At 38.5% G+C, this 25,457-nt stretch overlaps 2 pseudogenes; both read right to left on the bottom strand.

Annotated features, from left to right (window-relative positions):
- Positions 1 to 13,446: 13,446 nt before the first annotated feature.
- On the bottom strand, positions 13,447 to 19,411 carry LOC148775748 (olfactory receptor 8J3-like; annotated as a pseudogene).
- A 4,548-nt stretch (positions 19,412 to 23,959) lies between these two features.
- On the bottom strand, positions 23,960 to 24,876 carry LOC148775749 (olfactory receptor 8J3-like; annotated as a pseudogene).
- Positions 24,877 to 25,457: the final 581 nt, after the last annotated feature.

The following is a 25,457-nucleotide window of genomic DNA, read 5'->3' on the forward strand; positions in this document are numbered from 1 at the left end:
AAATTCTTAGAAAAGTACAACTTTCCAAAACTGAACCAGGAAGAAAAAGAAAATCTTAACAGTCCCATCACAAGCACAGAAATTGAAACTGTAATCAGAAATCTTCCAGCAAACAAAAGCCCAGGTCCAGACGGCTTCACAGCTGAATTCTACCAAAAATTTAGAGAAGAGCTAACACATATCCTACTCAAACTCTTCCAGAAAATTGCAGAGGAAGGTAAACTTCCAAACTCATTCTGTGAGACCACCATCACCCTAATACCAAAACCTGACAAAGATGCCACACAAAAAGAGAACTACAGGCCAATATCACTGATGAACATAGATGCAAAAATCCTTAATAGAATTCTAGCAATCAGAATCCAACAACACATTAAAAAGATCATACATCATGACCAAGTGGGCTTTATCCCAGGGATGCAAGGATTCTTCAATATCCACAAATCAATCAATGTAATGCACCACATTGACAAAATGAAAAATAAAAACCATATGATTATCTCAATAGATGCAGAGAAAGCCTTTGACAAAATTCAACATCCATTTATGATCAAAACCCTCCAGAAGGCGGGAATAGAAGGAATGTTCCTCAACATAATAAAAGCTATATATGACAAACCCACAGCAAACATTATCCTCAATGGTGAAAAATTGAAAGTGTTTCCCCTAAAGTCAGGAACAAGACAAGGGTGCCCACTCTCACCACTACTCTTCAACATAGTTCTGGAAGTTTTGGCCATAGCAATCAGAGAAGAAAAAGACATAAAAGGAATCCAAACTGGAAAAGAAGAAGTAAAACTCTCATTGTTTGCAGATGACATGATCCTCTACACAGAAAACTCTCAAGACTCTACCAGAAAATTAGTAGAGCTAATCAATGAATACAGTAAAGTTGCAGGATATAAAATCAACACACAGAAATCCCTTGCATTCTTATACACTAATAATGAGAAAATAGGGAAATTAAGGAAGCAATTCCATTCACCGTTGCAATGAAAAGAATAAAATACTTAGGAATATATCTACCTAAAGAAACAAATACCTATGTATAGAAAACTATAAAACACTGGTGAAAGAAATCAGAGAGGACACTAATAGATGGAGAAATATGCCATGTTCGTGGATTGGAAGAATAAATACTGTGAAAATGAATATACTACCCAAAGTTATTTATAAGTTCAATGCAATCCCTATCAAGCTACCAATGGTGTTTTTCACCATTATATTATTTCACAAATAATTTCACAATTTGTATGGAAATACAAAAAACCTCGAATAGCCTAAGCAATCTTGAGAAAGAAGAATGGAACTGGGGGAATCAACCTGCCGGACTTCAGGCTCTACTACAAAGTCACAGTCATCAAGACAGTATGGTACTGGCATAAAGACAGAAATATAGATCAATGGAACAAAATAGAAAGCCCAGAGATAAATCCATGCGCCTATGGACACCTTATCTTTGACAAGGGAGGCAAGACTATTCAGTGGAGAAAAGACAATCTCTTTAACAAGTGGTGCTGGGAAAACTGGTCAACCACTTGTAAAAGAATGAAACTAGAACACTCCCTAAAACCATACACAAAAATAAACTCAAAATGGATTAAAGATCTAAATGTAAGACCAGAAACTATAAAACTCCTAGAGGAGAACATAGGCAAAACACTCTCCAACATAAATCACAGCAGGATCCTCCATGACACACCTCCCAGAATATTGGAAATAAAAGCAAAAATAAACAAATGGGATCTAATTAAAATTAAAAGCTTCTGCACAGCAAAAGAAACTATAAGCAAGGGAAAAAGACAGCCTTCAGAATGGGAGAAAATAATAGCAAATGAAGCAACTGACAAAGAGTTAATCTCAAAAATATACAAGCAACTCCTGAAGCTCAATTCCAGAAAAATAAACGACCCAATCAAAAAATGGGCCAAAGACCTAAACAGACATTTCTCCAAAGAAGACATACAGATGGCTAACAAACACATGAAAAGATGCTCAACATCCCTCATAATCCAAGAAATGCAAATCAAAACCACAATGAGGTACCATTTCACGCCAGTCAGAATGGCTGCTATCCAAAAGTCTACGAGCAATAAATGCTGTAGAGGGTGTGGAGAGAAGGGAACCCTCTTACACTGTTGATGGGAATGCAAACTAGTACAACCACTGTGGAGAACAGTGTGCTGCTGCTGCTGCTGCTAAGTCGCTTCAGTCGTGTCCAACTCTTAGCGACCCCATGGACTGGAGCCCACCAGGCTCCTCTGTCCATGGTATTTTCCAGTGTGGAGATTCTTTAAAAAACTAAAAATAGAACGGCCATATGACCCAGCAATCACACTCCTGGGCATACACACTGAGGAAACCAGAATTGAAAGAGACACATGTACTCCAATGTTCATCGCAGCACTGTTTGCAATAGCCAGGACATGGAAGCAGCCTAGATGTCCATCTGCAGACGAATGGATAAGAAAGCTGTGGTCCATATACACAATGGAGTATTACTCAGCAATAAGTTCTAATGAGGTGGATGAAACTGGAGCCTATTATACAGAGTGAAGTAAACCAGAAAGAAAAACACAAATACAGTATACTAACACATATATATGGAATTTAGAAAGATGATAACGATAATCCTGTATACGAGACAGCAAAAGAGACAGATGTATAGAACAGTCTTTGGGACTCTGTGGGAGAGGGCAAGGGTGGGATGATTTGGGTGAATGGCATTGAAACATGTATATTATCATGTGTGAAACGAATCGCCAGTCCAGGTTCAATGCATGATACAGGATGCTCGGGGCTGGTGCACTTGGATGAACCAGAGGGATGGGATGAGGAGGGAGGTGGGAGGGGAGTTCAAGATGGGGAACACGTGTACACCCGGGGCAGATTCATGTTGATGTATGGCACAACCAATACAATAATGTAAAGTAATTAGCCTCCAGTTAAAATAAGTTTTAAAAAAAAGCAAAAATAAAAATAATAAAAAATATTTTTCTCTAGGGGGAAAAAAAGAAATAAAGGGGAAAAAACAAAAAATTTTTTTTTAAATTAAAAAACAAATGTAATTTTTGAGTAGATAAAAAAAAAGTTAAGAGAAAAAGAGACAAAATAATGTTTTTGTTCATAGAACTGCCCAGACAAAGCCACTTCTCTAGACAACTAGCTTTCAGACTCAAACTTTTTGACTACAAATCACAGAAATAAATACCTTTTATGTGATGGTGTAGAGCTAATAAATACATCTAGATTAATACTCTGATTACCTGGCATCACTTACCTTGCATGGTCCATTGTGTTGAATTGTAATCTGTTCTATTTTATTTTGTCCAAATTATACAGGCCAAGATTCTAAAAATTTATTTCATTATATAGAGGCCATTACAAGCACAATATCAAAACTTATAATCGAGCCCACCCCCCGCCATCACCATTTTCACAAACACAGATAAGCAACTTATCGATAAACAGGTCTAGGCTACACCTCCCACTCTGATCTATACCCAAGACAGTGGAAACCTTATCCTTAACATTTGTCTTGGTTATGTCTAAAGGACTTCCCTGGTGGCTCAGATGGTTAAGCGTCTGCCTAAAATGTGGGAGACCTGGGTTCGATCCCTGAGTCGGGAAGAGCTCCTGTAGAAGGAAATGGCAACCCACTCCAGTACTCTTGCCTGGACAATCCCATGCACCGAGGAGCCTGGTGGGCTACAGTCCATGGGGTCTCAAAGAGTTGGATACGACTGAGCGACTTCACTTTCAGGGCTTTTCATGTCTAAATGCTGCTTCTTTAGGAGCCTATTTCAGTTCACTCATTCCCTCATTCAAGAATATATGTTGAGAATTATTAATTTCCAAATATTACTTAGAGTCTGAAAGAAAGGACAGTAGACTAGATCAGAAAGAAAAAAGAAAAAAAAAAGCTCCGTTCACAAAAAAAGCTCTTTATTTTGCTGGTCTCTTCCTTTCAGCCATATTTCTCCACTTCCAAAGCACAAAACTTTGACATTTATAAATAGATGTCATTTTGCTGTATACCAAAAATAAGGTGTGAATTATTTTAAAACATATGGGACCTTTCAAAATTGTGTCCCTGAATAGTCTTATTGTTCTGATTCCATTCAACTCTCCCAACCAATCAGGGAAGCCCACTGGTCTCTTTGTCAATAAAAACACGACTTGTCATGCTTCTCTTCCATTGTCTTTGCCATTCTTAGTACACTTCCCCACAAGAAAAATATATAAAGGGAAAACTATTTACTTTTAAGGCCTGGTTAATTATCACCTCTTCTTTGAAGTTGCTTCCCAAGTTTAGTTAACGTATTTCATATTTGTGTTGTAAAATCAATTCAGACATACTCTATTTATATTTTCTCTTTCATTTACAAAACCAAATGTTTCCACAACTCTTTCCTTGATAGAGTTTTGATACTTTATGTTTGACAGCCTTGCTCTCTGTGCTTTTGTTATTTTCTTAAATTGTTTTTTAGTGAAGTCTCTTCTAAATGTTACTTAAAGTGTTAGTCTCTCAGTTGTGTCCAACTCTTTGCGACTCCAAGGACTGTAGCCTGCCAGACTCTTCTGTCCATGGATATCCCAGTCAAGAATACTGGAGTAGATTGCCATTTCCTCCTCCAGAGGAGCTTCCTGACCAAGGGATAAATCAAACTCAGGTCTCCTGCATTGGCAGGCAGATTCTTTTACCACTGAGCCACCAGGGTAACGGGAAATTAAATCTTATCTGGGTTAATTAAGATTCATTTCATGCTAATTGTATTTAACTATTTCTTCCCCTTATTCTTAAGTTATATTTTTCTTTTTTGTGGCTATCCTTAAGCATATAATGATGACATTTATCTGATATAATCCTCCCAAAGTAGAAAGCATAGTTTTGACATAGATTGCAACGTGGTCAATCATATGCCTGCTTTTTTCAAATCTCCTCATAGAGTCTAAACTGTAATTTTTATTTTTTAATAATAAACATATACACATATATAAGAGCAACATAAGTCATTAATTTGCAATCTGAATGCATTAAAAATCTTTACTGACTCCATATGATTAAATAGCTTTCTGTGTTTTGAGGGGACATCAAATAAAAGTCAGAGTTCAGATATCAGGAAGCAAAGACAGGAAGAGAGCAATCAAGCTTATTCGGAATAGTGAGTTACTGTATAATAACCTAATGGAGCTCAGTGCTGTACACCAGAAATATATATGAGAATAAGCCTGAAAACTAGAAGACCTTGAGGAGGGGACAGTTAAGGGAAGATTTCCCTGGATAAGCATGTCAAAATTAACACAGAAAGACTTAAGACAAGGGAAGTTTCAAGCAGAGAATATGCAAAAAAGCAACTAGATAGTTCAGTTCAGTTCAGTCTCTCAGTCGTGTCCAACTTTTTGCCACTACATGGACTGCAGCACCTCAGGCTTCCCTGTTCATCACCAACTCCCTGAGCTTACTCAAACCCATGTCCATTGAGTCGGTGATGCCATCCAACCATCTCATCCTCTGTCATCCCCTTCTCCTCCTGCCTTCAATCTTTCCCAGAATCAGAGTCTTTTCCAATGAGTCAGCTCTTCACATCAGGTGGCCAAAGTATTGGAGTTTCAGCTTCAACGTCGGTCCTTCCAATGAATATGCAGGACTGATTTTCTTTAGGATGGACTGGTTGGGTCTCCTTGTAGTCTAAGGGACAACAAGAATCTTCTCCAACACCACAGTTCAAAAGCATCAATCCTTCAGCACTCAGCTTCTAGTTAAGCTTAGGTGCTGAGCAACTAGTTAAGTACATGTATCATTCCTATAAATTCTAGACATATGCATACATCATGCTTCTTCAACTTTACCTTCTAGACTTGGTTCTGTCTTTAATTAGTTACATGAGCTTGGGAAACCCACTTGGCCATTTTGGAGTTCAATTTATTCATGTGTTGAACCAGTCAATCTTAAAGGAAATCAACCCTGATTATTCATTGGAAGGACAGATGCTGAAGCTAAAGCTCTGATATTTTGGCCACCTGATGCAAAGAGCTGACTTGTTGGAAAAAGCGCTGATGCTGGGAAAGATTGAAGGCAGGAGGAGAAGAGGATGATAGAGGATGAGATGTTTAGATAGCATCACCAACTCAGTGGACATGAATTTGCACAAACTCCAGGAGATAGTGAAGGGTAGGGGGGACCTGGCATGCTGCAGTCCATGCGGTTGCGAAGAGTCACTCACCACTTAGTGAGTGAACAACTAACAACAACAATATATATTTTAAAAGGCACTAGACTAGATTATCAGAAAAGGCAATGGCAACCCACTCCAGTGTTCTTGCCTGGAGAATCCCAGGATGGGGGAGCCTGCTGGGTTGCCGTCCATGGGGTCACACAGAGTCGGACACTACTGAAGCAACTTAGCAGCAGCAGCAGCAGCAGACTAAGTTATCTCTCCACTTTCTTCTAGTTCTTTAACTGTTTACTTGAAAAACTAGATGTTTTTGACACCTTCACCAAAACTAATACAAATACAGATAAAGCACCATCTTTAGGTTACAAAATGTATTTCAAATTGTTTTACTCTAGCCCCTGTATTAATATTATACTCTGTAATTTCTAAAATCTTATCTTGATCTACTATAGCAATGCTATTCCACATCTGTGACTCATAGCTTGCCATTTTGAAATGCATTCTTCTAACCTACCTGAGCAGAGGCCACACAAATTTCTCCTCTTAATAGTTTGGGTAGCAGATGACTGCATGCTTTTGTCAGTATCTCTCTCCCAAAGGAGTTTACCTCAGTGCATAATGTAAGTGAGATCATCAAAAAAATTACAGTCTGTTCTCAATTGCGAGGTGAAGGGTGACTGAAGATATATTAAGACAAGTTCATTTTTGAAGAACTGCATATCTACAGCTAAAAATTTCATAGAATATCTAAAGTGCTGTTGTTCACTCAGTCATATCCAACTTTTTGTGACCCCATGGATCGCAGCACACCAGGCTTCCCTGTCCTTCACCATCCCCCGGTGTTTGCTCAAACTTATGTCCATTGAGTCGTTGATGCCATCCCACCATCTCATTCTCTGTTGTCTGCTTCTCCTCCCACCTTCAATCTTTCCCAGAATCCAGGACTTTTCCATTGAGTCGGCTCTTTGCATCATGTGGCCAAAGTATTGGAGCTTCAGCTTCAGCATCAGTCCTTTCAATGAGGCATTAAATATTTTAAAAATAGCAGCACTGGGATGATCCAGAGGGATGGGATGGGGAGGGTTGTGGGAGGGGGTTCAGGATGGGGAACACGTGTACACCCGGGGTAGATTCATGTCAATGTATGGCAAAACCGATACAATATTTTAAAGTAATTAGCCTTGAATTAAAATAAATACATTAAAAAAAATAGCAGCTTGATTATAATCTATAGGTAATGAACAGGATAGCAATCATATAGGCAGAAACAGTATATTGGAGATATGAAATATTCTATGAATATACAATGCCTGTTTTATTTCATTAATTAAATTTATAAATGAATCTATATTTGAACAAATGTCCCATCTCTGCTTGTACCTTGATACCTCAATCCCCTTTATTTCTGAATAGTATTCCATGGTATGGATGTATTACAATTTGTTTATGTATTCACCTATTAAAGGATAAATGGTTGTTTCACTATCAATTATAAATATGGCTGCAATAAATAAAATTGCAGCTTGAATAAATAAAATCTATTGGCTAATCATCTAGAAATGTCATTCTGGAGGTGTCATGAGGATCTACAGCTTTGCTGCTAAATATGGGCTAATTTAATATGATGCAGAGCTTGAAAAAAATCCATTTCTAGAGATGAGTTTCAAAGCAAATATGATCTCAGTGGCTTTTCTTGGAAACAATAAAGTTGTAGATAATGTGAAGTCACAGTACTGGTTGGTAAAACCAATAACTAGCAAATCAGCCGCCTATTTATTAGCAATATCAAACTCAAAATCATCAGACACTAAGGAAAAGCAAATTAAGACCACAGCACCATTTCACTACGAATACACTAGAAAGACTTTAATCAAAATGACTGTCAATATCAAGTGCAAAGACTCTGAAACACTCATATGTCTATTAGAATAATGCTCGGGGCTGGTGTACTGGGATGAGCCAGAGGGATGGGATGGGGAGGGAGGTGGTAGGGGGGTTCAAGATGGGGAATACATGTACACCCGGGGCAGATTCATGTCAATGTATGGAAAAACCAATACAATAATGTAATGTAATTAGCCTCCAATTAAAATAAATAAATTTAAAAAAAAGAATATTTGGAAAACTTTTATTGGTATTTTCATAAAAGATTTAACATAAGACTCTCCAATCACCCTAGCAATTCTGCTTCAAAATATCAATCCAAGAAAAATAAAAATATGAACATGAGACTGTTGCACAAATATACATACCAATAATATTCATAATAAGCAAAAAATATAATAATCCAAATGTCTACCAATCAATAAATAAAAATGGTATATTCATATAAGCAAATGCTATTCAGTAATAGAAAATAATATTTCTAACACATGCTACAACAGGAATGAAACACAAAATCTTTCATTAGTGTAAGGAGCCAGACATAGAAGTTTGAACATTTTATGACTCTAATGAAAATTTCTAAAATGGCAAATATATCAGACAGAATATAGATCACAAGCTGCCTGGAGATATGGATGGAAGTGAAAATTAACTGGAGATCAGCAGAAAGAAACTTTATGTGGAGACAACATAAATATTTACAATTTGAACATGATTGCATATGCACAACTTTATTTATAAACATACTTTATAAACTTGCAACTTTGGAACTGAATCTGTATAATGATATGGTTGCATAATTACTAAAAATTTACTAGAATAAAAGAATACTAATTCACTTACAATTTATTTCCTCACAACATGTGCATTTTATGTTGCATATGTACACTTTAATAAAGCTGTTAAAAAATTATCAAATTCAATGTAGAGGATATTTTTTCATATCTTGGCTAAGACCCAATTTATGCAGTCATTATAAAAGTTGTATGATCAATTATGTATATACTATAAATATTTAAATTTAGTTGAATTTTGTGTAGTGAAAATATGAACTAAACATGATTTGATGCTATACAATTGTGTTTAGTTCTTGGGAGTGTGAGCTTTTGAGTCAAATTTCCATTATGAATCCCAACTTTGTCATTTATTAGCTAGAAGATTTTGGCAATTACTCTTCTCAAAGTCATAGTTATCTGAAAATCTTTTTGAAATTCAAATGCTGTTTGATTTGAGTTTTAAAAAAGGATTTAATGTAACTATTTACTAGTAAATAATGTCATGGAACAACAGACTGGTTCCAAATAGGAAAAGGAGTGTGTCAAGGTTGTATATTGTCACCCTGTTTATTTACTTATATGCAGAGTACATCATGAGGAACGCTGGGCTGAAAGAAGCACAAGCTGGAATCAAGATTGCTGGGAGAAATATCAATAACCTCAGATATGCGATGACACCACCCTTCTTTATGGCAGAAAGTGAAGAGGAACTCAAAAGCCTCTTGATGAAAGTGAAAGAGGAGAGTGAAAAGGTTGGCTTGACGCTCAACATTCAGAAAACGAAGATCATGGCATCTGGTCCCATCACTTCATGGGAAATAGATGGGGAAACAGTGGAAACAGTGTCAGACTTTGTTTTTCTGGGCTCCAAAATCACTGCAGATGCTGATTGCAGGCATGAAATTAGAAGACGCTTACTCCTTGGAAGGAAAGTTTTGACCAACCTAGATAGCATATTAAAAAGCAGAGACATTACTTTGCCAACCAAGGTCCGTCTAGTCAAGGCTATTGTTTTTCCGGTGGTCATGTATGGATGTGAGAGTTGGACTGTGAAGAAAGCTGATCGCCGAAGAATTGATGCTTTTGAACTGTGGTGCTGGAGAAGACTCTTGAGAGTCCCTTGGACTGCAAAGAGATCTAACCAGTCCATTCTAGGGGAGATCAATCCTGGGTGTTCATTGTGGAAGGACTGATGCTGAAGCTGAAACTGCAATACTTTGGCCACCTCATGCGACGAGTTGACTCACTGGAAAAGACTCTGATGCTGGGAGGGATTGGGGGCGGGAGGAGAAGGGGACGACAGAGAATGAGATGGATGGATGGATGGCATCACCGACTCGATGGATATGAGTTTGAGTGAACTCGGGGAGCTGGTGATGGACAGGGAGGGCTGGCGTGCTGTGATTCATGGGGTTGCAAAGAGTTGGACACGACTGAGTGACTGAACTGAACTGAAGTGAACTGAATGTCTATAAACTGCTTAACACTCTGTCAGAAATAGTATACTTCACAAAAATTATAGCAACCAAAAATTAATTTTTCCCATTTTTGTTTATTTAATTAAATATTTTCACATAAATTAATTCACAAGCTGAAATGAACTTTTTCTTTCAAATGTGGTCATAAGAGATGACATGACATTTTAAATTATCTTTTCTTATGTTTTCTTGTTTTAGGGATTGTGGTGACTTCTGTTGCTTGTCTAAGAATTGGTTCAACTTTGCTTTTTCATGGCCTGTAACCTGATTCTTGTTGTTTGTTAAAGGTCTTTGTGCTTTGTTTCTATTGTCACAATAAATCATGATGAACAATATCAGTTCCCACTGAATATCAGAAGCTACTAGACTGTAGGAAAGTTTTCTAAGTCAGGATATGTTAGTTTCTAAGGTTTTGCTTACATCTATGGTTCATGTAATGAAGACTCTGATTCTGGGAAAGACTGAAAGCAGAAGGAGAACGGGACAACAGCGGATGAGATGGTTGGATAAGCATCACTGACTCAATGCACATGAGTTTCAGTGAAATCCGGGAGGCTGTGAAGGACAGAGAAACGTGTCATGCTGCAGTCCATGGGGTCGAAAAGAGTCGGACATGACTTAGCCGCTGAATGACGAATGGTCAGTGTGCTCAAGTCGCCACCACACAGTCTTCTTGTGTCCTACTGCATGTCCTTGTAGTATGTTTCCCATGCATTACATCTTTCTAATTATATTCGGTCCTTTAAAACGTTTGTGTGTGTTAGTCACACAGTCTTGTCCAACTCTTTGCAACCCCATGGGCTGTAGCCCACCAGGCTCCTCTGTCCATGGGATTCTCCAGACAAGAATACTGGAGTGCGTTGCCATTCCCTTCTCCTAAGAATGTTTAGGCTGTGGACCTATAGAATGTTTCCTCTGTAGGTTGCAAATGCATATAAACCCAGTTCACTTTAGTTCAGTCGCTCAGACATGTCTGACTCTTTGAAACCCCATGGACTACAGCATGTCAGGCCTCTCTGTCCATCAGTAACTCCCACAGTTACTCAAACCCATGTCCATTGAGTCAATATTGCCATCCAACCGTCTCATCCTCTGTTGTCCCCTTCTCCTCCTGCCTTCAATCTTTCCCAGCATCAGGGTCTTTTCAAATGAGTCAGCTCTTCACATCAGGTGGCCAAACTATTGGAGTTTCAGCTTCAGCATCAGTCCTTCCAATGAATATTTAGGACTGATTTCCTTTAAGATAGACTGGTTGGATCTCTTTGCAATCCAAGGGACTCTCAAGAGTCTTCTCCAACACCAAAGTTCAAAAGCATCAATTCTTCGGTGATCAGCTTTCTTCACAGTCCAACTCTCACATCCATACATGACCACGGGAAAAACCATAGCCTTGACTAGATGGACCTTGGTTGACAAAGTAATGTCTCTGCTTTTTAATATGCTATCTAGGTTGGTCATAACTTTCCTTCCAAGGAGTAAGTGTCTTTTAATTTCATGGCTACAGTCACCATCTACAGTGATTTTGGAGCCCAAAAAGTAAAGTCAGCCATTGTTTCCCCATCTATTTCCCTTGAAGTGATGGGACCAGATGCCGTGATCTTAGTTTTCTGCATGTTGAGCTTTAAGCTAACTTTTTTTCACTCTTCTCTTTCACTTTCATCAAGAGGCTCTTTAGTTCTTCACTTTCTGCCATAAGGGTATTAATAGTGATATTACACATGTACAGATGTAACAGATTCACTGTGCAATTTCTTTGTATTTTAAGTGTGACATATTTTTAAAGGCAAATGATTAATAGAAGTAAGTGACAAAACAAATTTATTCTGGTCCACAGAAGAGAGGTATAAAAGAGACACAACTGGGAAATATTTACCCAATGATGTTAAGAAGAAATTTCTGAAATTAAAAAAGGATATTCAGAGATTTTCTTCCAAATGAAGTTATACACATAGCACTGTTAGTTTCTACAACTTGATTTTTTTTAATTAACCTGATACATTTTATCATGAAACACTGAGGGTTTTAATATTCTGTATTTGAGGCCCCAATGAAACTAACCTTTTTCAGGGATACTATTTGTGTACCAGGTACATGACTAGTCTAGAAATCCAGAAATTTTTAGAAAATTAGTATCAAACAGGGCTTATTGTTCTTCTTCACTGGAAATACCCAGCTTGGATACATAAACATTACTCCATTAATTTACCCTCATACTAGTTAACTCCATTCTGATTTGATAAATCTGAGATATAGTCTGGTCACCTGCATATATGCAAGTTGTATGATAAATTTTGATATGCACTCAAAAACTATCAGAAATCAAAAAAATTGCAAAAACAAATCTTTTCTTAATGATGGAAGGAACTTTCAAAAACATGATTCATTGAATGCTTACTTATATCAAAACAGTATATTTATTACACAAAGTACAGAAAACTGATGCTTAGAGTAAGGAGAAGAGAAAACTCATAAACTCCACTAAGGTTATCATACAGCAGTACTCAGAGAGAAAGCAGCCAGTGATGATGCCTTGTGTTATTCATTAATAAGTTGTATAAGTTATATTCATTGCCATAAAAATAATTTCAACTGCATTTTGGTTATCATTCAAAATACAAACGTACCAGGAGTGTACAGCTTTTCCTTCAAGCCATACTAAGAAATAGTTAGGGATTGTTTTAAATAAATTCGTCAGTTTAATTTTGCTACTTAGTGATGAAAAAGATTTAGGCCATCTGCAATTCCAGATGCAGTGATCTGCTACATGTAAACATGCACAGAAAGCCAAAGAAAGAAAAATCCACTTACTTCTCTCAGCCATTATTTTCCTTCTTCTGTTTTGACTTATTTAAAACTTTCAAATTCATATTTCTCCTCACTCCTGGAAATGTTTATTTCAATGTAGATTCTTCCATAATCCTTGAGAAAATAAGTGAATAATGCTTTGTTTCTGTATTAATTTCATACATCCAAGAACTTCAGATTATTTTTTAAATCAGTGCATCCCAAATTCTATCACCTTTTACTTCCCAGAGTAGCCTGCATATCTATTAATCAGTCATCTAACTATTGCTTTTTCTGACACAATGGCAGCTTATCTTAACTCTATTTATTTATAGCTTTTTAAAACTACATCAGCTTAAAAGAACAGCATGGATTTGTCAGAAATCTCTTTAAGGCAGCCTTCACGTCCCTGTTCCTCAGGCTGTAGATCATGGGGTTCAGCATGGGAATCACCAGAGTGTAAAACACAGAGGCCACTCTTATCAGTATCGAGAATGGGCAGTCTGAGGCTGCGCATGCGTGAATGCCATCGTGCCGTAGAAGACAGCGACCGCCATCATATGTGACGCGCAGGTGGAGAAGGCTGTTTCCTTTCTTCTGATGAATGTATTTTGAGAATGGACAAACCAATGTTGAAATAAGATACAAGAACAGTAATTATGGAAAACACCAGATTTGTGGCTGCAGATATAAACACAAATGTTTCTGGAAAGGAAGTATCAGAGCAGGACAATGCTAGCAGAGGGGCGATATCACGATAGAAATGATTGATTACATTGCAAGAGCAATAAGTCGCAGAGAATACAGAAGAGGAGGCCACGATAGCTGTGGAAAAGCTGTAGAGGTCTGTGAGGGAAACCAGCAGAAGACAGATCCGCCGAGAAACCACTGCCATGTAGAGCAGGGGGCGACAAATGGCCACATAGCGGTCATAGTGGAGAAGGCAATGGCAAGCCACTCCAGTACCCTTGCCTAGAAAATCCCATGGATGGAGGAGCCTGGAAGGCTGCAGTCCGTGGGGTCGCTAAGGGTCGGACACGACTGAGCGACGTCACTTTCACACATTGGAGAAGGAAATGGCAACCCACTCCAGTGTTCTTGCCTGGAGAATCCCAGGGACGGGGGAGCCTGATGGGCTGCTGTCAGTGGGGTCACACAGAGTCGGACACGACTGAAGTGACTCAGCAGCAGCAGCAGCAGCGGTCATAGGCCATCACAGCTGACATGAGCACCTCAGCTACGATGAAAACCAAGAACCCTCCCAGCTGGGCGGCACATTCATAGTAGGAGGTGCTGTGTTTCTTTACTAAGAAGTTGATCAGCATTTTAGGAACAATGACAGTTGAATTGCCAAGATTGGTGATGGCCAAGTGCCTGAGGAAGAAATACATGGGGGTCTGAAGCCGAGAGTCCACACTGGTGAGGGTGATGATGCTTAGGTTCCCTGTTACGGTCAGTCCATAGATGACCAGGAAGACAAAGAAGAGTGGAATCTGGAGGTCCAGACGTTCTGAGACTCCTGTGAGAATAAACTCAGTGACTCGGGTGAAATTTCCATTAGCCGTGTAAGAGTTTAGAAAGTCATCTGGGAAAGAAAGGAGAAGTGGTTACAGTTTTTAAAAATTGTATTTTCTAGGACTGTTGTTATATGACAAGGGCAATTTCTGGGGTAAGATTTCCTGGAATCATACTTTGAAAATATATTCATTCCCTTGAGTAAGTGAAAGTCACTCAGTCCTGTCTGACTCTTTGTCACCTGATGGACTTTACAGTCCATGGAATTCACCAGGTCAGAATACTGCAGCGGGTAGCTGTTCCCTTCTCCAGGGGATCTCCCCAACCCAGGGATCGAACTCAGGTCTCCCACGTTGCTGACAGGTTCTTTGCCATTTGAGCCACCAGCGAAGACCATCAGTTCCCTTAGTTCTGCTGAAATCAAGCATACTGATTGTTTATAACTTCCCAGGGGGTGCAGTAGTAGAGTCTATCTGCCAATGCAGGAGACAGGGGTTCAACCCCCAGGTCAGGAAAATCCCCTGGAGGAGGGAATGGCTACCTACTCCAGTATTCTTACCTGGAGAATCCCATGGACAGAGGAGCCTAAGCAGTCTGAAGTCCATGGTGTCACAAAAAGTCGGACATGACCAAGTGCCTGAGCACACAAAGGCTGGTTGTATACTTCTTAAATTGCAAAAGTAAATGTTGAGAAGCAATTGATTAAATCACAAACATTATAGTCTTCCTCTAAGTTGCTTTTAAGGCTCTATGTTGTATTTTTTGCCAATTTCCATATTTCTTTGCCTCTCAAGCACCCCTCTCCTGTTTCCTTAGGTCAGGCTGTCATTAACACTGTCACGGACTACTGCATCCTTCTTGTCTTCAGGACCCCATTCTCTCAAATTTGTAGATAAGCGAGTAGGAGTCATTAAAACTTTCTGATTGATCAAACATGTAATCTGAGACATCTTTCAGGATAATTGGAAACAGCCTTGGTCTCATGTTCAATGCATTCCACACTCAGGGCAGTATCACTTTTTCGGTCAGATCATTTCCCCAGACCTACACTCAGCCCTAGTCCCTCTGCTTCCCTGTTGAATTCAAAGATACCAGTTGAGCGAAGACAAGCAATCTAGAAAATAAACATTTTTTCCCTTCAGATTTATTTTCTCTTTAAGGGAAGGGAAGTGGGAGGGGGGTTCAAGATGGGGAACACATGTACACCCGGGGCAGATTCATGTCAATGTATGGAAAAACCAATACAATAATGTAAAGTAATTAGCCTCCAATTAAAATAAATAAATTAAAAAATAAATAAATAAATTTAAGTATAAAATTTAAAAAAAAGATACTACAGAGGTCCTGACTTATCAAACCAGAAATCTAATCTGATCCAAGGAGTGGGGTTGAGAAGGAAAGACAATGCTGGAGATTGCTGAGCCACTGCTGTTCCTTCTTTCTAGATGGTGTTGTCTGCTGTTTCTCTACTGAGTCCCGCTTTGATTTCAGTCTCTTTCTTCAGTACAGATTAGAACCAGGGGTAACATGGCCTGCTATCATGTTTGCTTGTCTTTATAGAAAGAGAGACACATTGGATTAAGCAGTGGGATTCAGATTTATAGTATCAGTCTTAACCACTCTGAAGTCTTCATTCCTACTAAGAAGCATTCTTATGTTTATTAGACATGTCTTCATTTTCAGTGTCAGTTACTACATCCTTCTACATTTCCAGATCCTTGCACCTTGCCCATTCTTCTTTTAAATTTTTATTTTAACAATGTGGTAAGAATACATAACTTGAAATCTGCCCCATTAAGAGATTTATGGCTGAACAGAACAGTGTTGTTAATTACATACAATGCTGTACAGCAGATCTCTAGATCTTATTCATCTCTTGTAACTGAAACTTTATACTTGTTGATTAGCAACTCTCTATATGGTCCAGCTTACAACTTTCGGGTATTTTTCAAAAGGAATTGCTATCAGGATGTTTAAGAGAAAGTGAAACCCTACCCATTCTGCTAATTTGGGAAATGATACCTCTGGTCATTTTCTAATATCCTGATGAAACACTTTATATACTTTCATTTAGGGCTAACCATTAGAGGAGAATCCCATGGGCAGAGGAGCCTATTGGGCTGCAGTCCATGGGTTTGCAAGAGTCGGACACGACTTAGAAATTAAATCACAGAGTACAAACTTATGCAATGGGATGACTGACTTTTCAATCTTCAGACTTGGTGATAGCAGTTAGGAATTACTTGAGGTTCATAGCTTTCTCCATAACTCTTAAAAATGTCATTCTATTTATTTGCCAGTCTATTCACTCAGTTTGTAAATATCTGTCTGAAAAGAAACAAACAGATGAGCAAACCAAGCATAAGCAATCAGTAGGGAAAACAACTAAAATGTCTCTCAATTTAAGCATGGGAGTTTATTCACATATATCCAAAATCACTGCAGATGCTGATTGCAGCCATGAAATTAAAAGACGCTTGTTCCTTGGAAGGAAAGTTATGACCACCCTTGATAGTATATTAAAAAGGAGAGACATTACTTTGCCAACCAAGGTCCGTCTAGTCAAGGCAATGGTTTTTCCCGTGGTCATGTATGGATGTGAGAGTTGGACTGTGAAGAAAGCTGATCGCCGAAGAATCGATGCTTTTGAACTGTGGTGTTGGAGAAGACTCTTGAGAGTCCCTTATACTGCAAGGAGATCCAACCAGTCCATTCTAAAGGAGATCAATCCTGGATGTTCATTGGAGGGACTGATGCTAAAGCTGAAACTGCAATACTTTGGCCACCTCATGCGACGAGTTGACTCACTGGAAAACACTCTGATGCTGGGAAAGGTTGGGGGCGGGAGGAGCAGGGGACGACGGAGAATGAGATGGCTGGATGGCATCACCAACTTTGTGGACATGAGTTTGAGTGAACTCCGGGAGTTGGTGATGGACAGGGAGGCCTGGCGTGCTATGATTCATGGGGTCGCGGAGAGTCGGACACGACTGAGCGACTGAACTGAACTGAACTGAACTGAGGCACATTACAGTAAAATTATTCAGTTCATAAAATGATTCATGAGTAATACATATCTTAAAATACTACTTTTCTAAGATTGCACTGGGTATTTGTTTTTGTTGCTGTTCAGTTGCTAGGTCACATTCAACTACTTGCAACCCCATGCATTGTAGACCACCAGGATCCTCCATCCATGGGATTTTCCAGGAAAGAACACTGGAGTGGGTTGCCATTTCCTTCTCCAGGGGATCTTCCTGGACCTGGGATTGAATCTAAGTCTCTTGCATTGGCAGGGGAATTCTCTACCACTGATCCACCAGGGAAGACCTGTGTTGGGTATATTTATAGAGAAAAGTCAAATATTACATGCTGCTGCTGCTAAGTCGCTTCAGTTGTGTCCAACTCTGTGCAGCCCCATAGACGGCAGGCCACTAGGCTCCCCCGTCCCTGGGATTCTCCAGGCAAGAACACTAGAGTGGGTTGCCAATTCCTTCTCCAAATGAGCCAGATATTAAAACATGGTTATTATTTATCTGAAGTTTAAATTCAACTGAACATCCTGTATTTTATCTGGAAATCTTAACTTTACTAAATTTAACAGATTAATTTGCTGATAATTTTCAGATATTCCTAATTACTTCTGCACTTGCAATATCCAAATACCATTTTTAATTTTCATAAATAAAATGAATACATGACCTCTAGTCAATTCATAGGATTTAATGTCCTAAAACCACCATGCTCTTCCAGGGAAACCAGTTAACAAAAAAGATAATGAAATTTTTGTGATGTAACGAATAAATTGTCAGTGTTGAAAGAGTATCTATAGTTAATAATTAAATGAAATTACCAAAACTGTGGTGTTAATCATCATCTACAATTCCTATTTACTCACCTTTAATGAAGAATTCAATTTTCTGCTCTCAAATTACTCTGACTTGTCTTTGCATAGGGGCAATTTATATGTTCCCTGTCTCCTTGTGATATTCCCTGAGGAAGTAGTATGAGAATTATTCAGATGGTTCTCCCCAAATTATATGAGAGGTTTTTTTTTTAATTGCCTGTGATGTCTTCAAATTACCTAGGAAAACCTGCATATTCTCTAGTGAAAAATTGTAAGGAACAATTTAAGGAAAGGAAGAAGACACTATAAACTATCTGTACAGTTCCAGGGAGACACTTACTTCAAGACAGCTATTACACTAACAATGAAAAAGATGGATGTGCTTTCTCACAGTAAAACTACAACTGTTCCAGAAGTCATGATAAAACTGTGAACAAATCATCATTATTGGATAGGATTTTTTAAAAATAACTTATAAGTGGAAATATGGGTGAAATAATCGCATTGTGAGTTTACTTTTCATTTACTTAGTGACTAATGATACTGGACATTTGTCAATGTACTTGCTGGTCATTGATATATATATACATTTTACAGTGTCTAAATTTTGTCCATTTTAAACAACTTTTTATTGATTTTTTGGACTTTTTATATGTGTGTTAGATGAAACTGCTTTTGGAGATTTTCTTCTAGAAGTTTTCTTAATTTATTTCATATGGAGGGAAATTTGCTTTGCAGTGATTTGTTGTTTTCTGCCATGTAGCAAGGCGAATCAGCCGTAATTATCCACACATCACATCCCGCTGAAGTGTCCCTCTGCCCCGCCTATTCCACCCGCTAGGTCATGACAGAGCCAGTCTGGGTTCCCGTGTCACCCTGCAGCTTCTCACCAGCGGTCTGCTTCCCATAAGGCGGTGCAGACATGTCAGTACTGCTTTTTCCGTGCATCCTGTTCTCTGTTTCCTCCACCACATCCACACGTCCATTCTCTGTATCTGAGTTTGCGTTCCTTCTCTGCAACTAGATTCATCAACACCATTTTTTCTAGATTCACTCTGTGTGCGTGTTAATGTGCAATATTTGGTTTTCTCTTTATGACTTACTTCACTCTATATGACAGGTTCTAATTTCATCCATCTCCCTACAGTGGAGTTAAATTCATTCTTTTTTGTGGCTGAGTAATATTCCATTGTATATTTGTAAGACATTTTCTTTATCCATTCATCTGTCAATGACGTTGCTTCAACGTCCTAGCTATTGTAAATAGTGCTGCTGTGAACATTGGGGTGTCTTTATCAATTATGTGTCTTTTTCAATGATGGTTTTCTCAGGGTATGTGGCCAGTAGTTGGATCGCTGGGTCATATGGTGGTTTTACGACTAGTTTTTTTAAGGAATCTCCATACTGTTTTCCATAATGGCTGCATCAATTTACATTTCCACCAACGGTGCAATAGTGTTCCCTTTTCTCCCACATTCTCTCCAGCATTTATTGTTTGTAGATTTTTTTTTCCTGTTAATTACCCATTTTTAAAAATTTTTTTTTCTCTTTTTTTTTATTGGAGGCTAATTATTTTACAATATTATATTGGTTGGTTTTGCCATACACTGACATGAATCCGCCCCAGGTGCACATGAGTTCCCCTTCCTGAACCCCCGTTCCCCCTCCCTCCTCCCTTTATCCTCCCTCTGGGTCATCCCCACACACCAGCCCCGAGCATCCTGTAAAATGCATCAACCCTGAACTGGTGAGTCGTTTCACATATGACAACATACATATGCCATTCTCCCAAACCATCCCACCCTCACCCTCTCCCACAGAGTCCCAAAGACTGTTCTATACATCTGTGTCTCTTTTGCTGTCTCGTATACAGGGTTATCATTTGCATCTTTCTAAATTCCATATATATGCATTAGTATACTGTATTGGTGTTTTTCTTTCTGGCTTACTTCACTCTGTATAATAGGCTCCAGTTTCATCCACCTCATTAGAACTGATTCAAATGCATTCTTTTTAATGGCTGAGTAATACTCCATTGTGTATATGTACCACAGCTTGTTTGTAGATTTTTTGATGATGACCATTGTGACCTGTGTGAGGTGATACCCTGTTGTGGTTTTGATTTACATTTCTCTAGCAATAAGCAATGCTAAGCTTTTTTTTTCATGTGTTTATTAGTCATTTGTATGTCTTCTTTGAAGAAATGTCTATTTAGGTCTTCTACCCATTTTTTGGGGTTGGGACAAAAACAGAAATATAGACCAATGGGATAAGATAGAAAGTCCAGAGATAAACCTGCACACCTATGGCCACCTCATTTTTGACAAAGAAAGCAATGATATACAATGGAGAAAAAGTGTCTTCAATATGTGGTGCTGGGAAAATTGGACGATTATGTGTAAAAGGATGAAATTAGAACAGTTCCTACCACCTCACGCAAAGATAAACTCAAAGTGAATTAAAAAAAAAAAACTAAATGTAAGACCAGAAGCTATAAAATTCTGAAAGGAAATGTAGACAAAACACTCTTTGACATAAGTTACAGCAAAGTCCTCTTTGACCCACCTACTAGAATAATGGAAATAAGAACAAAAATAGACAAATGGAACCTAATTAAACTTAAAAGCTTTTGCACAGCAAGGAAAACTATAAACAAGATTAAAAGACAACCCTCAGAATGGGACAAAATAGTTGCAAATGAAACAACTGACAAAGTATTAATTTCCAAAATATATAAGCAGCTGGTATAGCTCAATATTAGGAAAACAGACAACCTAATCAAGAAAATGAGCGGAAGACCTAAACAGAGATTTGTCCAAAGGAGACATCCAGATGGCCAATAAACACACAGAGGTTTTATTATTTTGATGTCTCTGTTTAGTTCTTGGCTCAAGATCCTGCAGTGATACAAAGCAGAATCGTGCACCAGTAGGGAAGGCAGTCCGTGGGATCGCTAAGTGTCGGACACGACTGAGCGACTTCACTTTCACTTTTCAATTTCACACATTGGAGAAAGAAATGGCAACCCACTCCAGTGTTCTTGCCTGGAGAATCCCAGGGACGGGGGAGCCTGGTGGGCTTCCGTCTATGGGGTCACACAGAGTCAGACACGACTGAAGTGACTTAGCAGCAGCAGCAGCAGCAGGGAAGGCAGAAAACTCTCTCCTCTGACAGCTTCTCATGTACAGGACAGATTGGGATGCAGGACACGGAGTGGGTAGGACAGGCCATAAAGCTGACAGCCCCATCTCACGGTACACAGACTAACACTGAGGCTGAGGAGGGAGAGGGAAAACTCAGAACCACTCTCTGTTATCACTGCAAGGATTGTGCTGTGTTAGAGAACTTTGGAGTCTAACCTGGAAATTGTGATAGGATGCTGTGACGATATCTAAATATTGCTATATTCTTCTTAAGAGGGCTGAATTTATTTGCTATTTTAGTTACTTATTTTTGCAGGAAATTAACAAAGTTTGTGTCAAACTGCAAACTCTGCCTCATGGATGGTTATATAAATGTTCATGCACATTTTTAGCTTTGTCTGGGGTACTTAAATCTTTCCCCCACCTACATGGCTCAGGTTTGAGTTGGACAGAGCCCTAGACATTCAGTGAGTTTTCTCACTAGAGTTTGACAGAGTTTTGATGTGTCTTCAATCCTGTGTGAAGTGGTAGTCTGCATCATCCAGACCCCCAGCCATTTCTCACGCCCTAGTAGCTGTTCCTGGCCTGGCCTTATGGAATCTCACCTTAATAGGTATGGTTCAGAAGTCACCGGGCCTCTCAAGCAGAATTCAGGCTGCTGGGTAGTCACTGTGTCTGCTTAGGTGTCTCCACTCCAGCTCCCAGTGCCTCGGGCCTTCTGGTCTGGCTCTGTGCCTTCGTCTTTGCCTGAACGGTGCACTCTCTACATGCCCTCCATCACCCCGTGTGAAGGACGGTCAACTGCACCCTTTGCTCATGTCACAGTCCTGTGCTGCCAATCGTCAGATATCTGAAAGCACTTTTCACATGTGTGTCCTCTCTGTTCGCCAATTTTCCAAGAACTTTGCACACAGTGGGTCGCGCCTCTCCCTCTACCCCCATCTTGTCTCTCTCCCCTTCCTGTTCCCCACTAGTCTGCTCTTTGCTCCTATGAATCTGTTTCTATTTTGTTACAGTCATTAGTGTGATTATTTATTTTTATTTCACATATGTAGTGTTCAACTACACCTAAAACTAATATTACATTGTAAGTCAGCAACACTTTGTGAAAAATAAACTGTATCCAAATGTCCCTTATTTTCCTGATTTCACTTTCTCTCAATTGCTTTTCAGTCCTTTCAACACATAAACTTCTGATATGCGGACATAAAACCCATTTTTATATTGCATTAAAAATAAAGTGTGGTCCATTAGCCTCCAACTAAATAAATTTAAAAAAATAAATAAAGTGTGGATTGTATTTGAAAGCTTATATGTCAGTCTTTACAATCTTATCTCTGAATATTTTTGTAACCCCAACTCCTTTCAACTTTTCTTAAAATATGGTTTTAGTAATATGTATACGAGTAGTCTGATTTGAGTAGTCTGTGATATGGTCTGGTCATCCCTATCCATTCAGAGTTGGACAACAGATTTTAGTGTAAGTTCACTGACCAAAAATGATCAGAAAACACAACAGAACATTTTTGGAAAACAAATTGTTTTTCTAATGGTATAAAGGACTCTGAAAAAGATTGTTCATTGAATGTCCATTGTCTCACAATAAATTCCATGTATTAAACGCAATAAAGAAGACTATACTCAGTAAGAAGAAAGGAAAATCTTAATGGCAGCCACTAAGCTCATGAGTAAAATGAGAGCATATTAAAAATTTGACTATGTTTTTATGTTGATGTATAAATTATATTCATTTATAACAAATTCAAAATATAAAAAGTATATGAATGGAATAAAATAGTCATATTTTGGTTGACATTCAGAATATAAATTCACTCCTACTATATATTTTATCAAACAAACAATATTAAGAAAGAGTAGGGAGTTTTACTTTAAAGGTAACTGGCATAATTTTGCTAAAAAGAGTAAAAAGGATTTTAGCCATCTCTAATAACAATTCTTCAAGATGTAGTTATCTACTATACCCACACATATCCACAATAATAAGAAAGATCAGTTTGCTTGTTTCATTTATAGATATTGCTCTGTTCTAGTTTACTTATTTCTTAACATATCTCTCCTGACTCGTGGAAACATTTCTTTCAATCTAGATAACTGAACACTTAGCAAAGTTAGTGCATATGCTTCATTTTTGTATTTATCTGAGAATTCCAGGAGAGCTGGTTTATTTTTTAAATCACCATTTCCTAGAAACAGAATCCTATTTAATTTCCAGGATTACTTAAGAACCTATAAACCAGACATCTAATCTCAGATTTCTCCAACCAATGGCAGCCTATCTTCATTTATCTACAAAGTTATAAAACTAGAATGACTTTAAAAACAGCATAGATTTCTAATAAATCTCTTCAATGCAGCTTTCACGTCCTTGTTCCTCAGGCTGTAGATCATGGGGTTCAGCATGGGAATCACCAGTGTATAGAACACTGAAGCCATTTTAGCAGCACCCATAGAATGGTTAGTTTGAGGCTGCAAATACATAAAAAGCAGAGTTCCATAGAAGACTGACACAGCTGTCATATGTGAAGCGCATGTGGAGAAGGCTCTTTTCCTTCCTTCTGATGAACGTATCCTTAGAATGGACAGAACAATGTTGAAATAAGATGCTACAACAGTAATTATGGAAGACACCAAATTTGTGGATGCGGATATATATATTATTGCTTCTGGAACTGAAGTATCAGAGCAAGACAATGCTAACAGAGGGACGGTATCACAGTAAAAATGATTGATTACATTGGAAGAGCAATAAGTCATACAGAATACAGACGATGAAGTCACAATTGATGTACAAAAGCTGTAGAGGTATGTGAGGGAAACTAGCAGAAGACAGATCCTCCGAGACATCACTGCCATGTAGAGCAGGGGGTTACAAATGGCCACATAGCGGTCATAGGCCATCACAGCTAACATGAGCACCTCAGCTACGATGAAAACCAAGAACCCTCCCAGCTGGACAGCACATTCATAGTAGGAGGTGCTGCGTTTCTTTACTAAGAAGTTGATCAGCATTTTAGGAGCAATGACAGTTGAATTGCCAAGATTGATGATGGCCAAGTGCCTGAGGAAGAAATACATGGGGGTCTGAAGCCGAGAGTCCACACTGGTGAGGGTGATGATGCTTAGGTTCCCTGTTACGGTCAGTCCATAGATGACCAGGAAGACAAAGAAGAGTGGGATCTGGAGGTCCGGACGTTCTGAGACTCCTGTGAGAATAAACTCAGTGACTCGGGTGAAATTTTCATTAGCCATGTATGAGTTTGGAGAGTCATCTGTTTGAGCAAGAAAGAAGAACTGGTTAGAGTTTTTAAAAATTGTATTTCCTAGGATTGCCATTAAAATGCATGGACAATGTCTAGGGTGAGATTTCCTGGAATCATGATTCTAAATTATATCAGCTCCTTTATTTCTGCTGAAATTTGGTGTGTTGCTGGCTACATACACTTTATAAATTACAAAAAAAAAAAAAAAGAAATTTAAAGGAACCACTTTAAATGACAAATATTGTATCTATCCTCTAAGTTCCACATTTTATTATTTGCCAGTTTCAGTAATACGCTGCCATTCTACACACTCCTGCTTCCTTAGGTCAAGCTTTCATCAGCACTGTCATCGACAACTGTATCATTTCGATCTCATGTCATGATTCTCTCAGTTTGGCTGATAGATAAATAACAGTCTTTAATACTTTTTGAGTAGTCAAATTTGTAATCTGAGATATATTTTTAGAATAATTGAAATAAAAAAGATTTAACTTCCTATTCAATACATCATTCAGCCTACACTCAGCCCTACATTTTTTTTTTTTCTCTTGCCCTCTGTGTCCCTGCTGA

This window comes from Moschus berezovskii, chromosome 14 (genome assembly GCF_049115385.1).
Source record: "Moschus berezovskii isolate FMDL1 chromosome 14, NW_MosBer_1.0, whole genome shotgun sequence".
Classification (NCBI taxonomy): Eukaryota; Metazoa; Chordata; class Mammalia; order Artiodactyla; family Moschidae; genus Moschus; species Moschus berezovskii.